The sequence below is a fragment of the Trichechus manatus genome, unplaced genomic scaffold (assembly GCF_000243295.1).
Source record: "Trichechus manatus latirostris isolate Lorelei unplaced genomic scaffold, TriManLat1.0 scaffold00092, whole genome shotgun sequence".
NCBI lineage: Eukaryota > Metazoa > Chordata > Mammalia > Sirenia > Trichechidae > Trichechus > Trichechus manatus.
In genome coordinates, this window is record NW_004444028.1 from 5869866 (window position 1) to 5882169 (window position 12304).

Genomic DNA, 12304 nt, shown 5'->3' on the forward strand with positions numbered 1-12304 from the left:
ACTTACTACATCGGTGGTTGCAGAATAGTGATTTCTGTTCTGTCATTCCTTCTACCATTTGCTGATATTCTTCTATGAAAAAGTGGTTTCTCTCCCCACAGTCTTTCAGTGTTACAATAGACAAATTCTTTTTTAATTCAGTGTGTTATAATCCAGTATCATAATTTCTTTTTGATGCTCAAATGGTCTTAAATTTGACCAGTGAGAGCCCTTTCATGCCGGCTCCTGTATCCTTTTGACATGCCCCTGTCATTTTTGAGCACGTCCCTGCTTTCTGGCCCAAGACGGTCCGGGCTTACCTAGTAATTTCCCTGCCCCAGACCACAAATCAGCCCTTTTTCCTAAGGAACCCAGGTTCCTTTTAGTGAGGAATGATGTAGAAAGCATTATGTGGGCTTTGGGTGTGCTTACTTCTACTGAGATGCTATTGCATTCAGCCCCTTTTAGAGGTCAGATCTTGGATGGATGGACATATAATTCACACAGATATGTGAACTTAAAAATTTTAAAATTGTATGAAAAAATTAATTTTATAACTTATATTGAGAAACACTTTTTTGAAATATATTGATTTTTAACCCAAATGTGTGAAAAATATTTTTATAGAATCATTTTGTTATATACATGATGACTTCTTAGGAAACAATAACAGGAAAAATAGAGGGTTTTTGTTTTAAGGTAATACCAATTTACCTTAATTAAAGGATTATATTTAAGCAGGCACACTGAAAAAGATTTTAGTTGCTCGTTTTGAGAATGTCTCTAAGCCAAAATATCAGTGGGTATTTAACTCTCGTATAACCAAAGTGGAAATACTATTTATGCTTAATCTGTTTATTGTAATATAGGCTTTACTTTTTGGATGTCATATTATTTACTGCTCTACCATCTGCTCTTAATTCAGGGTGATATGAACAAGTATCTTATAATTTTCTTTTGTTTGAATGTAAATATTTTGGTAACAGGACAAGTCTAAATGTATTGCCTTTTTAATTAGGAGTTAAGTAGATTAAACAGACTACTAATATTGTTATCACATTTGTTGTCAAAATAACTGCTGTTCGTTGTATGTAACTTATACTTCTGAAAAAAGGTGTAGGAAGGAAGATTCTCAGTAGTAAGGTAGTTTCAGATAGTTTTTAAGTTTCTGCAGTTTTATAATCTTGTTAATAGTATTCACAATTATACTTTTACTACACTTGCTCTGCCACCTTTTGCCCCATGCAGTTTTTGAGAAGTTTGTTCTTCTCTTATTGTTAATTTTGTTAAATGGCACAGTGTTTGTTTTGTTACTTTATCTACATTTGAAAGTGACTGTTTTTATAAAATGTTCTTCAAGGTATAGTCATGATCCTGTTAACACATTAGCTAGTAAAATATGTGAGGGTCTAACTGGTTGTGAATAATATTAACAACATTATAAAATTGGAGAAGCTTAAGAACTATCTGAGCCTAGGTTCTTACTTAGAATCCTTTCTATACCTTTTTCCAAGATGGCCGTCAGCCTCTAGAGAGATTGGAATTCACTCTCTTAGAAAGCTACTGATCCTATCTGTGGACAGTATAAATCATTAACAAGGTATTTCTTCTACCAAGAATTCTTACTTGGTTCACCTCTAATATCCTACTCTTTGTCCTAGCTCTCACTACTGCAGGTACGCTGAAGCAGTCTGCTCACGCCATCTATCCATCCATCCGACATGTTTTCGGTAGCCACTGTGTACAAAGCCCTGAGCTAAGCACTGGGAATACAGCACTGAACAAGAGAGCCATAATCCCTGCTCTCTCCAGGCTTCCATTCAGGGAAACAGATATTCAACAGCTCGTTACGCAATTAAGTATTTAATTCCAACCACCATTTCTGTTAAGAAGGAAAGACACAAGGCTGCTTTGAGTGTGTTATAAGGCAAGGGCAGGGTGACAAGGAAGGCTTTTTTGAGAAAGTGATGCTTGAGTTGCGAGCTGAAGTATAAGTAGGAACTCTGTAGGGGAAAGAGAGCATTCCATACAGGGGGAGCGGACACATGAAGACCTTAGAAAGATTGGTGGTTTCAAGGAACTGAGAAAAGGCCAGTGTCATTGGAGTGTAGAGCTTAGTTCATCCTCAGGGCAGCAGAAAACGATCGCTGTCATGGTTATTTAGTAGGTTCTTTGTTGGTCATGGAGTGATCTAATCAGGATTTGCACTTTATTATTAATTTATTAATTAATTTATTATTAATTTAACTTTACATTGTGAAATAATTTCTGACTTAGAAAACGGCTACGAAATAGTATACATTCTTATATACTCTTCACCCAGATTCCCTTGACATTAATTTTACATTTCCATGGTATGAGCATCAAAATCAAGCCTCCTGCCTGTTTTGTAAGGCCTGTGAGTTAAGAATGGAGTCCACATTTTTAAAGGGTTGGACCCTGGTGGTGCAGTGGTTAAGAGCTTGGCTGCTAACCAGAATGTCAACAGGTAGAATCTGTCAGCTGCTCCTTGGGAACCCTACGGGGCAGTTCTGCTCTGTCCTGTAGGGTCGCTATGAGTTGGAATTGACTTGATGGCAACAGGTTTGGTTTTGGTTTATTCATTGTCAAAAGGAGCCCTGTGATGCAGTGGTTAAGCGCTCGGCTGCTAACCAAAAGATCGAAGGTTCAAATCCACGAGCCACTCTGTGGAAGAAAGATGTGGCAGTCTGCTTCCGTACAGATCACAGCCTTGGAAACCCTGTAGGGCAGTTCTCCTCTGTCCCATAGGGTCGCTATGAGTCGACAATTGACTGGAGGGCACACAACAACAATAACAAAAGTTTTCAGGTTGGTTTTTTAAAAGGAGGAGTGTGCAGTAAAGACCTCATTTGACCGACAGATCTGAAAATATTTGCTGCCTGGCTCTTTACACACACAAGTTTGCGAACCCCTGATCTAATAGATAGACTTTATTCAGATTTCCCCAGTTGTCCCGTTAATGTGCTTTTTCTGGTCCAGAATCTAATCCAGGATCCTATGTTACGTTTAAGAAGCCCTGGTGGAGCAGTGGTTAAGAGCTCGGCTGCTAACCTAGAAAGGTCCACAGTTCAGACCCACCAGCTACTCTTCAGAAGAAAGATGTGGAGTCTGCTTCTGTAAAGATTACAGCCTTGGAGACCTATGGGGCAGTACTACACTGTCCTGTAGGGTCACTATGAGTCGGAATCGACTCGGCGGCAACAGGTTTGTGTTGCATCGAGTTGTTATGTCTCTTTTGTCACCTTTAACCTGGACCAAGTCCTCAGTCTTCTTTGTATTTCAGGCCTTGATACTTTAAAGAGCATTGGCCGATTAGTTTGTAGTCTGCCCCTTAATTCAGGCTTGTCTGATGTTTTCCAGTATTTAAATTCAGGGAATATACAGTTGGTAAACTAGCTTTTTAAAAATTGAACACTTTATATGAGTCACAATCTAATTGTTATAGAATTATGATGTCTCAGTTTTCAGAGAACAATATGAATTGTAGACTATTCCTCTTCTGTCCCAGTGTTAATTTTGATTGTAATTTTTGAAGGTGTTAGTTTAAAAAAACTTTTTTTTGACACCATTAGCCAGCAGATACTCTCGGATGTTATTTATAATGGCTTTTGGGTTTTCCCCAAGCAGTTGTTTAAGAACTAATGAGTAAATCAGAACTATTATCAGAATAAAGTTTTATCTTAGTCTTGTTGCTTACACTGAGATAATATTAAAGAACCAAGGCATTTATTATAATTTTCTATAATTTGATGTTAACCGACAGTGAACCTACCTGGAAGGTGTTTTTATTATTTTATAAACTTCTTTTAGCAATATCAAACCTCATTTAAATAACAGAATTATTCACAACTTTTAGCAGCTCGTGAACTCTTCCTTTTAGAATTGATACACATTTCAAATTGTGTGTGTGAAATTCTGGCTCAAGCTGTGATACTTTTCTTCATATTTTATTTTCAAGCTGTGATCGTTGTAACTAATTTCTGGAGTCAAATTTGGATTCACTCTCAAACAGAATCATAGATCTCTATGTGGTCCTCCATGAGAAGTTTTCCATTTTATCTGCCGCTGTCATTTTGATAGTCCCTGACTTTGAATAAAGGGGTAAGAATGAGATTTTATTCACTAATGTCATTCAGTCGTTGAATCTCTCAAAAATTCAATACTTTAAGGACCAAGCTTATATACTTAGAAAGTTTTTGTTAAAGAGGAATAAGTAATTGAATAAAAAAAAAATTTTGTGCTCCATATGAAGGGCACTCAATGAATATTTGTTAAATGATGAAACTCCACATTATTTGCAATTATGGGATTAAATATCATACATTTATAGTTTGAGATAGGGTTTGATGGAAGTGCCTGGGAAATCTATAGGGAGGGTGACCTGTCCTGGGCCCTCCTGTCCCACTTCAACCAGGCATTTATTTATCTGTTTTACATAAAATAGAAAAACTGAAGAAACCATCAACATTATCGTAAAACAAAGGAAGTTGGCGTTTCCTGGACTTGGGGGTCTTCACGAGGTTAGTCAGATACAAAACCCCTTCATTTTCAGAAAAGGAGACGGAAAACTCTCAAACTCACTGATTATAGTGTTTGCTAAGCAGAAGGTGGCATTATTAGTTTCATTTTCTGAGTCATTCTTTGTATTAATTTCAGCTTCTTCAAATATTACATGATATCTGAAAATGGTAGTTTTACTTCAATTACTACAAGCTTACCTGTTCACTTGTTAGGTTATTCCTTGATTTGGCATGACTGTGTCTGTACTGGTGGTTTAATTATGTTCACACACGATACAGAAAATGTAGGAATATGGAACAGTCAGGAAGCCAAAGGAATCAGAATACGTGCCATGCTTTAAGGGGAAGGTACTGGGCAGTATTCCAGACTACGTTCCCAGAAGAACACCTGAAGGTGTCTCATACTCTCCACTCTATGGAAGGAACCTTCTTAGGTCAAGTTCTAAGCATGCTGCTTGTTTTACAACAAACAAAATGAAGCAATGATGTTACTACCACGAACATTTCTGTCTTTTAATTTTGGATCCTTGTGAGTTTGTTATGGCGGTATGAATTGACAGAATTTCTCCCAGTTTATAGTAATGTTTTTTCCTTTTTCTCTTATTTATTTTTCCCTGTTTTTTCTTTTTCTGTTTAACTTGTAACCAGAGATACTATTTGATTTTTAAAAGCAGATGATTGTATCTGGCTATTTTGAAAGAAACACCTACCAAAAGTGCACGATCCGATTCAGGTGCAGCGATTGCTGAAGTAATTGGCTTTGGATTCTTTCTGAACCTGGAAGACATCCTCGTGGACTTTAGTGTCCCTTACTCTTCTCCGTATTCTAAGACCTCTAACCACGACTGTCTCTTAAAAAGTTCCTTTACTTGTTAGTTAACTCTCCAGAGACATTTTAACTTAGAGGCTTAGTGCCTCTTTTGTTCTAAGAGCTCTTTGGAAGAGTGTTTACGCTGGGGAGACGGTCTACATGGTCTACACCTCCTCTTTATGCCTGATGATCTTACCTGAGCCGACACGCTGTATCGCATAGTCTCTCAGAAACACTATGTATCTGTTTCATACGTTTTATTACAAATCTAAAATCGATTTTTTTCTATTTCAACTTTCCCATTAAAAAAACAAACTGTTCAGATTATTATCAGTTTATATGTATATGTTTCTCCCTGTGAATTTATTCTTTCTCTCGTTACTGCAGAACTAGTGTTTGATTCATTCATTCTTGTACATAGTCTGCTCTTACTCACTTCGTGACTTGAGACTTACAGAATGTCTGTTGTGCAAAGTATGGTGCTTTTAATAATGTAAGCAATGTTTTGCCAGCATACATTTTTGTTATTCATTAAAGAAGTAGTTATTGAATACCTAATTGTGTGAGGTCCTGTCAGCAGTGAGCAAAACACAAGAACCCCTGTCCTCATGGAGCTGTGACATACTTGTGGTTATTAGCAATGGTGATACGTAAAGTTTTGTTACTTCTGTGTGGCCATTGTTGTTGTTAGGTGCCCTCGAGTCGGTTCCGACTCATAGCGACCCTAGTACAACCGAACGAAACACTGCCTGGTCCTGTGCCATCCTTAAAATCGTTATGTTTGAGCCCATTGTTGCAGCCACTGTGTCAATCCATCTCATCGAGGGTGTTCCTCTTTTTTGCTGACCCTCTACTTTACCAAGCATGATGTCCTTCTCCAGGGACATGAGTGCCTTCCAACCTGAGGGGCTCATCTTCGGCACTATATCAGACAATATTCTGCTGCTATTCGTAAGGTTTTCACTGGCTAATTTTTTTCAGAAGTAGATCACCAGGCCCTTCTTCCTAGTCTGTCTTAGTCTGGAAGCTGAACTGAAACATGTCCACCCTGGGTGACCCCGCTGGTATTTGAATACCAGTGGCATAGCTTCCAGCATCACAGCAACACTCAAGCCACCACAGTATGACAGACTCACAGACACGTGCGGAAGGTGGGCATAGTCATTTAAAAGAAAAACTGGCATTTTGGTATTGTCTTAGGTACTAGGAAGAGATTTTTTGTATATGTGTAGTTTCTTTCTCTCTTTCTCTTTTCCTTTCTTTTTCAGACTACTGTTTGGATAACATACTGTGATCGTGCAGATACTGTAGAAGGCAGTGAGTATGGAAAGAACATGGTCATTACTGTGAGATAAGCCTGAGATTGAGTTCTAGCTTTGCCACTTACATTCATTTGGCCGTGATTTTGGGTAATTAACCTCTCTGGGCCCTGGTTTACTGATTTGTCAGCTGGAGGTAATACTACAGAGCTGTTGTGAGAATTAGAGGTAACATAATACTGTGTAACTTTGGCAGCTACCATTATCATTAATTGTCATTCTGGTCCCTATAATCCAGACTGTTGGCCAACAATAACAGTGACAGTCAGAAGGCAGGGCCCGGGTCCAGGTACAAGGCTTCTAGACACCCGTCTGAGCTCCTCCGTTCACTGAGAGAAGGACTAGATGTTAACAATAGAGGGATGTTTGGGGAAGCTGTTAAGGCCAGAAGTATAGAAAGGCTGATCGAATCAACTTTAACGGCTTTAGCTGAAAAGGCAGCAGAAGCCCTTTAAGGGTCATTGGTGCACCCACGGCTATGAATTTCTTTTGGTGACTGTGACCTGGTGGTGCAATGGTCAAGCACTCAGCTGCTAACTAAAAGGTTGGTGGTTTGAACCCATCCAGCATCTCTGTGGGAGAAAGACCTGGCGATACGCTCCCATAAAGATTACAACCTAGAAAACCCTATGGGACAGTTCTACTGTGTCACATGGGGTCTCTATGAGTCAAGATCGACTCAACGGCACCCACCGGCAACAAGAGCTGTGACCAAAGGAGTCTCTGGGTGGCACAGACGGTTAAACACTTAGCTATGAACCAGAAGGTTGGTGGTTTGAATCTACCCAGAGACGCCTTGGAAGAAAGGCCTGGTGATCTCCTGCTGAAAGGTCACAGCCGTTGAAAACCCTGTGGAGTGCAGTTCCACTCTGACACAGAGGGCGGCTGTGAGTCAGAATGGACTCCACGGCAACTGGCTTGTTTTCTTCACTAGGACCAAAGGTCTGTGGTGCCCTTTTAAAAAATGTGTGTTGTGATAAAATATAAGTAACATAAAATTTGTCATTCTGACCATTTTTAAGAGTATAATTCAGTGGCATTAATTATATTCACAGTGTTGTGCAACCATCACCACTGTTTCCAAAACTTTTCCAGACCCCAAACAGAACTCTGTACCCATGAAGCAGTAGCTCTCCATTCTTCCTCCCGCCAGCCCCTGGCAGCCTCCAAGCCACGTTCTGTCTATGAATGTACCTGTCCTAGATGATCATACAGTATTAATCCTCTTGTGCCTGACTTACTTCGCTTAGCAGTTTAAGTTTTCAAAGTTCATCCATGTTGCTTATGAATCAGAACTTCATCCCTCTTATGTTATATAATATTCCATGGTATGTGTGTACATTTGTTAATCCGTTCATCTGCTGATGGACATTTAGGTGGTTTCTACCTTTTGGCTATTGCCAATAGAGCTGCAATGAACATTGGTATGTAGATACCTGTTTCCGTCCCTATTTTAGTTCTTTTGGGTATATATCTAGGAGTTGAATTGCTGGATTATATCGTAATTCTGTGTTTAACCCTTTTGAGGAACCACCAAACTGTTTTCCGCATCAGCTACTGTGCGCATTTTTTTTATCACAGCTTCCGATCTCAGCTTACGACATACCTTGTGGAATCCTGGCCATTTCCTTGCACTAAGAACAGCTTTCCTTCACCTTAAGCTGTGCTTCTCAGCTTTACGTTGGTTAGTTCAGCTTGTCTGAGTGTTCCTTGCTCCTTTTGTCTTGAGCCGTGAAAATATAACCCTTTGGAGATCCATCCCTACAATACCTGTGAACACTGTAAGGGGGAAACTCATAATGGATTTTTAAAAATTTCTTAATTAAAATGTGTTTGTTTATCCTTAGTCCCATTTCAAACTTCAAATTTTGATACTATAGGCAGTCTGGCACTTAGGAGCTGACCAACAGTGTAATTAGGTTGCCTTTTAAGTTAGGTGCAATACACTTTCTGTTGTTAGATGCGGTCGAGTCGGTTCCGACTCATAGCGACCCTGTGTACCTCAGAACGAAACACTGCCTGGTCCTGCATCATCCTCACAGTCGTTGCTGTGCTTGAGCCCATCGTTGCAGCCACTCTTGCTCTTTTTTGCTGACCCTCTACCTTACCAAGCATGATGTCCTTCTCCAGGGACTGGCCCCTCCTGATAACACGTACAAAGTATGTGAGATGAAGTCTTACCATCCTTGCTTCTAAGCAGCATTCTGGCTGTACTTCTTCCAAAACAGATTTGTTCGTTCTTCTGGCAGCCCATGTATATTCAATATTCTTTGCCAACACTTATTCTAACTTGTAATTTGCATCCTAAAGTAGCCATTAAAACTTTATTCAACACTTTGACATTTTTTGAGTAGTTGATTTTACTGTGCTAGTACGAGAGGTACTAGCATATTTAAAAAGGTTCCCTTGGGCAAAGAGGACAGGTGACTCTAGTCTAGGCACTGTAATACGTTACTGTGTATTTGCTTCTGAAACAGAACATCTTTACACAAGGCTGGACCGAGACACGTGGATGCCCGAATCCAGCATTCTTCCAAACTGATGGTGTTTAAATATTTTGTTCAACATTTACTTATTGGGAGTGAGGAAAAAGAAAAAGTGTATTACTTTATGTTCAGAAAAAAGGATTCTTGGTTATAAATGGAATATAACATTTTTTATTCTCACATGCCTGTTGTAAAATACTCAAATAGGTGGCCTCAGCAGTTTCCATTTAAGAAGCTGTCTCCTTCAGCCACAACAGAACCAATTTCTGTTTCACTATAAAACGTAGAAACCTGAGTTTATTAGAACTCTACCTGATTTATTCCCGTAACGTCTTTTCATGCCTTGTAAACTGGTGTCATGGGTCTTGCAGCCCTGTGCCTCTGTGTCTGTATTTGGGTAAAAGAAGACACATTGCTTTATTTCTCCAGGGCACGAGAACCCTGTTAGACCAGTGATACCTTAAATCGGAAAACAAAAGACCATTATCCCATGTGGGGACATGAGACAGCTCTGGAAGAGACCCTTCCATTATGGATTTGTACGGTCCTCTGTGTCGGAATCGACTGGATGGCACCGAGTTTGGTTTTTTGATTTTTTTGTGTCATAAGGAACCCTGGGGACACAGTGAGTGGGTAAAGCGATCGACTGTTAACCGAAAGGTCAGTGGTTCAAGACCACCAGGGGCTCTGTGGGAGAAAGATGTGGCAGCCTGCTTCTATAAGGATTTACAGCCTTGGAAACCCTATGCGGTTGCCATGAGTAGGAATTGACTAGATGGCTGTGGGTTTTTGGTTATGTTTCAAGTGTGTGAAAACTAGACTTCTTTATTAAGCACCTTTTATCTGCCAAGGACAGTGCTAGATTTGTTGGATGATAAAAAGATAAGGATAGCCTGTCCTTTTAGGGAATTTACAGTCTCCTAGGGTTGGAAGAAAAGTAATGTTTAATGAGTACCTAATGTGAGCCCTGGTGATGCAGTGGTTAAGAGCTATGGCGAACTATGGCTGCTAACCAAAAGGTCGGCAGTTCGAATCCACCAGGCACTCCTTAGAAACCCTATGGGGCAGTTCTCCTCTGTCCTGTAGGGTCGCTATGAGTTGGAATGGAGTGGATGGCAATATCTCATTCAGTAATGACCCTCAATTACCCATATTCTATGTCTATAAGTAAAAACCAGTTTAAGGAAAGATTCTACAGTACTTTGTTATTCTAGCTTAGCAGAAATTTGCAGAAAAGTTCTGATAAATAAAAACAACAACAGCTGCTGCCCTCTCTTTGTAAACGTGTAAGCCAAAACATTTATTCTCTGACCCACAAAATAAGTGAGAGTCAGCAGGTGTGCAGCGGGTAGGCGGTTCTCTGGTTGGATACTTTGTGTCTGAGTCCGAGGTGGTATAGTTTGTTACCACCAAGGGTGGGAATGGAAGTAGATTTGGAGAGTGTAGTAGGGTAGAGAAGTCGGCAGCTTCTAGATTCCTTGTTACAGATTTACCCCCCAGTATAACAAATCATATACATTTTCTGAGCCATTTGTGGTGTTTTGATGTCATGGCATAGCAATAGATTCTATTCCCACTTTTTATACATCCTGCTTTCAAAAATATATGCAGCTGTGGGTGTGTATGTCTACCTGCTTGTTTTAAAGGTACTGAACGTGGGGATTTATTGGCAAGCTGTTTATTGGTTTATTGGGTTTTTAGGATGTAGTAGGGTCGCTGCGAGTCGGAATCGACTAGATGGCAAGGGGGACAGGGAGGGATGAATTATCAAATTACTCCTAGGCTTAAAGACATTTCTTGCACCATACATGTACTCTGTTTTTTCATGACCTTATTTTAAAAACGTTTTTAGAGGCATTGTTTTTACAACTGCATTTGTAGCTTAGTTATAGCAGAAATGTAGGCTATAAGTGTTGTGAATAATTTATGTACAATAGAATTAAAAATTAATTTCTGATTGTTTTAGAAATCACTGTTTTACATTTTTAACTGTATTTCATAGATTTGTAGATCAGAGGCACAACATCTGGTTTGATGAAAATTTTCACTTTTTACCTGTTTGTTTTATGATGTTATAAAAACACACATGTGAAGTCTTCTGGGCCAGCAGGCTCGAAAGAACCTGTGCTGCGGCAGTGAGCACCCTGGTCAGGTTTCCAGCAGCAATTAACTATCTAAAAACAGCATCACTTGTCACATTAAATTAATGTTGCTCATTTGGTGATTATTGTTTTGTTGCACATGTATTTAATTTGAAAATTAGTTTCTGCTTTATAGCTATATAAAAGCTGTACTTAAGGGATTTATACATAGTTTTATGTTTGTGTTAAGACAAACCACAGTGATAAAAAAAAATGGAAACCAACCTTGAGAAAAATCTTCCGGGCCAACTCATCGTCTAACCTCCTACCTCGTGAAAATTGCTTCTCAGTCTTCCAGTGCTTGCGTTTCTCTAGTTACATGTTCTCCACGTGTCAGTTATTTGGGCTTGCCCCTTCTAAGGGAGTTTACTTGGGCATAAAAAAAGCAACTGCTTTTTTAAGGGAATAATTCCTATGTCTTCTTAGCTCCTTTCTATAAACTAATCGATATTGTATAATCGTGCCGAGTTAGAGACTAATCAGACTTTCCTTCAGAAATTGAGGTGAAGTTATAAAAAGCTTACATTTTGGTAACACACTGAGCTTTCCAATAGCACTTTCTTATTTATTCTCTCAGGTTTAAGCTCATTCTTCCACCTGATTCATTTCTTCTCAGTAGAGTTGAAACCAAAAATCAATTGCTATGGAGTTGATTCCAGCTCCTACTTATTTTAATTCTGAAGTCAGAATGAATGATTTTTTTTAAACTTTTATTTGCACCTTATGGTTCTAGATAGCCCACAGTGATCTTCAGATGTATAAAAGGGGTATCTCATAGGAAGTGACGAAGAGATACTTTTTGTTAACGGTGTTTCATTCTTGGGCATGAGATAAGGGAAGAGGGGAATTTCAGTAGAAAAGACAGATGAAAGACATCTGAGACAGTAAAATAGATTTTCAAAAAGCTATAGAATCTCCTCTGGAGATTTGAATGTGAAGATTTGAAATAATATTTTTATGGCATAATTTCCAGTACAGTAAGAAAATGGACAAGAGTTCTCTTGCATGTTTATGAACTTGTCGGTGG

The 12304-nt window shown here is 39.1% G+C and overlaps 1 protein-coding gene across 2 annotated transcripts in view; it reads left to right on the forward strand.

Moving 5' to 3' along the window:
• CUNH3orf70 (chromosome unknown C3orf70 homolog) overlaps window positions 1-12304 on the forward strand; it is a 67762-nt gene that overhangs the window by 10958 nt on the left and 44500 nt on the right. The window lies entirely within an intron of this gene.